Genomic DNA, 6,437 nt, shown 5'->3' on the forward strand with positions numbered 1-6,437 from the left:
AAACACTGCTACATACTCTGGAATAATCTAGACAGTCTATTAAACACTGCTACATACTCTGGAATAATCTAGACAGTCTATTAAACACTGCTACATACTCTGGAATAATCTAGACAGTCTATTAAACACTGCTACATACTCTGGAATAATCTAGACAGTCTATTAAACACTGCTACATACTCTGGAATAATCTAGACAGTCTATTAAACACTGCTACATACTCTGGAATAATCTAGACAGTCTATTAAACACTGCTACATACTCTGGAATAATCTAAAGAGTCTTCTAAACAACATTGAACAGCCCTGATTCAGCCAGTGTGAGGTATTCTTCTGCCACTGCCTTTCTCATAACATAAGTGTGTCCGTCCCTTTTCCGGCAAAATCACTGTGACTCAGTCAACCAGCCATCCAGCCTCCGCAATTTCCCCTTAGAAGTGAGAGGCGATCAGAGTCCGCTGTGTTTCGGGATGATTGTGTGTTCACGCGGGTGTACGTGTTTGTGTATGTGTGTTGTGTGGATGAGTTTGAAGGCCCAAGTGTTGTCTATCTGTCTCTGATGGCCTCACAGATGTCCTAACATAATTATAACAATAGCTGTCAGTCGACTGTCCTAATGTAATTATAACAATAGCTGTCAGTCAACTGTCCTAATGTAATTATAACAATAGCTGTCAGTCGACTGTCCTAATATAATTATAACAATAGCTGTCAGTCGACTGTCCTAATGTAATTATAACAATAGCTGTCTGTTGACTGATCTAATATAATTATAACAATAGCTGTTAGTCGACTGTCCTAACATAATTAAAACAATAGCTGTCAGTCGACTGTCCTAATGTAATTATAACAATAGCTGTCAGTCAACTGTCCTAATGTAATTATAACAATAGCTGTCAGTCGACTGTCCTAATATAATTATAACAATAGCTGTCAGTCGACTGTCCTAATGTAATTATAACAATAGCTGTCTGTTGACTGATCTAATATAATTATAACAATAGCTGTTAGTCGACTGTCCTAACATAATTAAAACAATAGCTGTCAGTCGACTGTCCTAATGTAATTATAACACTAGCTGTCAGTCAACTGTCCTAATGTAATTATAACAATAGCTGTCAGTCGACTGTCCTAATATAATTATAACAATAGCTGTCAGTTCGACTGTCCTAATGTAATTATAACAATAGCTGTCAGTCGACTGTCCTAATGTAATTATAACAATAGCTGTCAGTCGACTGTCCTAATATAATTATAACAATAGCTGTCAGTTCGACTGTCCTAATGTAATTATAACAATAGCTGTCAGTCGACTGTCCTAATGTAATTATAACAATAGCTGTCAGTTGACTGTCCTAATGTAATTATAACAATAGCTGTCAGTTGACTGTCCTAATGTAATTATAACAATAGCTGTCAGTCGACTGTCCTAATGTAATTATAACAATAGCTGTCAGTTGACTGCCCTAATGTAATTATAACAATAGCTGTCAGTTGACTGTCCTAATGTAATTATAACAATAGCTGTCAGTTGACTGTCCTAATGTAATTATAACAATAGCTGTCTGTCAAACCGAGAGAGAGAACGTTAGCTAGAGCCCAGTCCCTCCGCAGCCTTCTACCACCCAGCATGCCCATTGACAGCTCTCCACACGGGGAGACGCAAATCACACACACACACGCGCACACACACACACACACACACACACACACAGTGAAATGCAAATACAACAATGAAAACAGCAGCGTTTTCCAGCATCACTCTGCATTCCAAGGTGATGTTTCTATGGTGATTTCAATTTGAAAGTTGTTCAGCGTCAGTTTGTCTTGTCTTGTCTTGGTGTGTGTGTTTGTGTTTGTTCAAGTGGTCTTGTCTTGGTGTGCGTGTGTGTGTGTTTGTTAGTGTGTGTTCAGCTTGTCTTGTCTTTGTGTGTGGCATTTGTGTGTGTTCAGCTTGTCATGATTTGGTGTGTGTGTGTGTGTGTGTGTGTGTTTGTGTGTTCAGCTTGTCTTGTCATGTTGTGTGTGTGTGTGTTCAGCATGTCTTGTCTTGTTGAGTGTGTGTGTGTTCAGCTTGTCTTGGGGGGTGAGGTAAATAACGAAAACTGTACTTACAATAGTTACACTGTTGTTCATTTATGAGCCAATTGAGATTGTGTTAGGAGGAGTAAGTAAGGCTCCCGAGTGGTGCAGCGGTCTAAGGCACTGCATCTCAGTGCTAGAGGTGTCACTACCGACCCTGGTTTGATTCCAGGCTGTATCACAACCGGCCTTGATTGGGAGTCCCATAGGGTGGTGCACAATTGGCCCAGCGTCGTCCAGGTTAGGGTTTGGCCAGGGTAGGCCGTCATTGTAAATAAGAATTTGTTCTTAACTGACTTGCCTAGTTAAATAAAGGTTAAATATTTTAGTTGTTGTTGTAAAAACACAACATTAGATCAAGCTATTCAAACCATCTCCAAGGCATTAGCTAAATGACGGTTTTATATTTCAGCTGGAAGCACACAATAGCTGACTTAACATAATGGTCTAAATCCTATTTTGTATTGATTGTCAGCCTTGGATTCACAGGGGCCAGTTGACAACTTCATCCTACTATGCAGCCTGGTTATTTAGCTGGGGGGAGATGAGGCTTATGTCTGTCAGTGTGTGTCCGTGTGTACGTGTGTGTGTGCATGTGTGCATGTGTGCGTGTGTGTGTGTGTGTGTGCATGTGTGCATGTGTGTGTGTGGGCACTTAAGTAAAAAAAATAAAAATAAGCAAACCTGTGGCAAATAAACTTTTTGTCCTGAATACAAATAGTTATATATGAGGCAAATCCAATACAACACATTACTACCACTCTCCATATTTTCAAGCATGGTGATGGCTGCATCATGTTATGGGTATGCTTGTCATCAACAGGAGAAAATAAATGAAATAGAGCTAAGCACAGGATAAATCCTAGAGGAAAACCTGGTTCAGTTTGCTTGCCACCAGACACTGGGAGATTAATTTACCCTCAGCAGAACAATAATCTAAAACACAAGGCCATATACATTGAAATTGCTTACCAGGACAACATCGAATATTCCTGAGTGGCCTAGTTACAGTTTTGACTTAAATCTACTTGAAAGTGATTCTAACATGTATTGACTCCGGGGTGTGAATACTTATGTAAATTATATATTTCTGTATATCATTTTCAGTACATTTGCAATAATATCTAAAAACATTATTTTTTTTTGGTTTAGAGAAGAACATCGATTTAATCTATTTTAAATTCAGGTTCTAACACAAACAGAATGTGGAATAAATCAAGGTGTGAGAATACTTCTGAAAGCTCTGTATCTGTAACGTGTGTGATTAATATGTTTCTGTTTGTTTACTAGGCAAGGCTGGCTGGTTAGACCTAGAATGGGTGAAGCATCTATCACCATCACCTGCTAATGACATGTCACAATGGAAACAGAGGTAATTATTTGAAAGGATTGCTGTCTGTTAGTGTGTGTGTGATTATTTAAAAAAATGTCTGTATATTAATGGGATAGTAGCTCACCACTCCCATTATCTATAGTAACCCGTTTGTTTTCCTGTCAATTAGACACATAACACCCTGATACCTTTATGGGGTGTGTGCGTGTGTGTGTGCGTCAGAGGCCAAGACGGGAGGGGGAGGCTGCTGCAATTGAGGGATTTGGTACATTTGACAAGTATTTAAAATAGATTCCTCTCCATGTCAACTCTCACTGATAATCTGTCAACACAGGATAGGTGTCAAAACAATATGTCCCTATCTGTGTCCGTATCAGTGTGAGTTTTATTTTACAATGTGTTATCTGTGTTATTTTACAATGGCGCCAGAGGAGATGGCTGCCGTTTTACGGGCTCCTAACCAATTGTGTGATTTTCTGTGAGTTTTGCGTTATTTGTAACTTATTTTGTGTGTAATGTTTCTGCCATCGTCTCTTATGACTGAAAATATCTCCTGGATATCAGGACAGCGATTACTCACCTCGTACTGGACAAAGATTTTTCTTTAATGAGTCGGACGCAAAAGATTTACTTCAGACACCGGACAAGGTCCAAATGACCATCATTCATATGAACAGGAGATGTAGATATAGGGGTCGAAGGTTGGGGTGCCTTGTAAGGATCTGACGGTGAGTGGGTAACCCGCCACTACCATTAGTCCTATTAGCAAACGTGCTGGAGAATAACCTGGATTAGGTCTGATCAAGCCTACCTTACCAACGGGACATTAAAACCTGTAATATCTTATGTTTCACCGAGTCGTTGCTGAACGACGACACGGATAATGTCGAGCTGGCTGGGTTTTCCGTGCATTGGCAGGGCAGAACAGCTATGTCTGGCAAGATGAGGGGCGGGAGTGTGTGTCTATTTGTCAATAACAGCTGGTGCGCGAAGTCTAATATTAAAGAAATCTCGAGGTATATACCAAGAGAGTTTTCATCTATAATTCTCGTAGCTGTCCATTTTCCACCACAGACCGATGCCGGGACTAAGACGACACTCAACCAGCTGTATAAGTCCCTAAGAAGACAAGAAAAGAATCATCCAGAGGCGGCGCTCCTAGTGGCCGGGGACTTTAATGCAGGGAAACATAAATACATTTGACCTCATTTCTACCAGCATGTTACATGTGCATCCAGAGGAAAACAATTCTAGAACTCCTTTACTCCACACACAGAGATGCGTACCAAACTCAAGTGTAGACCTTAACGTAAAATTCTTACTTACAAGACCTTCACCAACAATGCAATTCAAGAAAGAGTTAAGAAAATATTTACTAAATAAACTAAAGTAAAAATATTAAAATGTAAATAAAAAGTAACACAATAAAAATAACAATAACGAGGCTATATAGTCCATATCTGTGAGTCTGTTAATATCAACCTCGTGCTATCTTAAATCTGCACAGACAACTATCTGCTGACTGGCAGGTTCACAAAAAGGATATGCTTCTCTATTAAAGCTGAGAACCAACACTGTTCGTTGGGCCTTAACTGCACAGCTGTTGAATATATATAGTCTCTCTCTTTTTATTAAAATTACCACCACAGTCTGTATCTGTGTGAGTCTGTATCTGTGTGTGAGTCAGTGTCCGTATATGTATGTGTGTGTGAGTCTGTGTCCGTATCTGTGTGTGTGTGAGCGTGTGTAGGTCCAAGGCAGGCAGGTGATGCAATGTAGCCCTCGGTGGCCCACCTATTCTGTGTTGCTAAGGCCCCATGCGGAGTGGTGAAGACATCTCCCTGTCTCCATGCCACGGACACATGGGCTCCGGCTGTGTGTGTGTGTGTGTATGCATGCAGCATCCCAATCCCATCATGTGATTTAGCTTCCAAGCAAACACTCTTTGGCCTGGAGTGTGACAGAGGCCGTGATATCAGTTCTACAGGCTGATGCAGTTCAAACTCTCCTCCCCGGGGCACACACACAAATCGTATCGTCCGAGCGTCCGTTGTTTTTTTCTCCATTCCTTGAACTGTGTAGCATCGGCTTACTCACGCCTACATTATGTGTTTTTCTCAGTCTTCACATTGTGAGTCCCAAATACCACACTATTCTCTATGTAGTGAAAAGGGTGCCATTTGGGACATGTTCAGAGTTCATACGGTTGCTGTACAGTATCTTCGTTTCCCTTCTCTCAGAACGCACTGTTGCTCTCGACCACATAGGCTGTCACTCTAATCAAATCAAAATGTATTGGTTGCTTACACAGATTTGCAGATGTTATCTAAGGTGCAGCTAAATGTTTGTGTTTCTAGCTCCAACAGTGCAGTGACACCTAGCAAAAAATGTATGTTTCTAGCTCCAACTGTGCAGTAATACCTAGCTAAATGCTTGTGTTTCTAGCTCCAACAGTAATACCTAGCTAAATGCTTGTGTTTCTAGCTCCAACAGTAATACCTAGCTAAATGCTTGTGTTTCTAGCTCCAACATTAATACCTAGCTAAATGCTTGTGTGTCTAGCTAAAACAGTTATAAATAGCTAAATGCTTGTGTTACTGGTTCCAACTGTAATACCAGGCTAAATGCTGGTGTTTCTAGCACTAACAATGCAGTAAAACCTAGCTAAATTATTGTGTTTCTAGCACCAACAGTACAGTATACCGAGCTAAATGATTGGGTTTCAAGCACCAACAGTACAGTAATAACTAGCTAGCTGATTGTGTCTCGAGCTCAATACATAGCTACATGCTTGTGTTTCTAGATGCAACAGTTTTACCTAGCTAAATGCTTGTGTTTCTTGCTCCAACAGTATAACCTAGCTAAATGCTTGTGTTCATAGCTCCAACAGTGCAGTAATACCTAGCTAAATGCTTATGTTTCCAGCTCCAACAGTAATACCTAACTAAATGCTTGTGATTCTAGCGCTAACGGTAATATCAAGCTTAATGCTTGTGTTGCTAGCTCCAACAGTACAGTAATAC

Source organism: Oncorhynchus kisutch, linkage group LG15, assembly GCF_002021735.2.
Source record: "Oncorhynchus kisutch isolate 150728-3 linkage group LG15, Okis_V2, whole genome shotgun sequence".
NCBI classification, from domain to species: domain Eukaryota; kingdom Metazoa; phylum Chordata; class Actinopteri; order Salmoniformes; family Salmonidae; genus Oncorhynchus; species Oncorhynchus kisutch.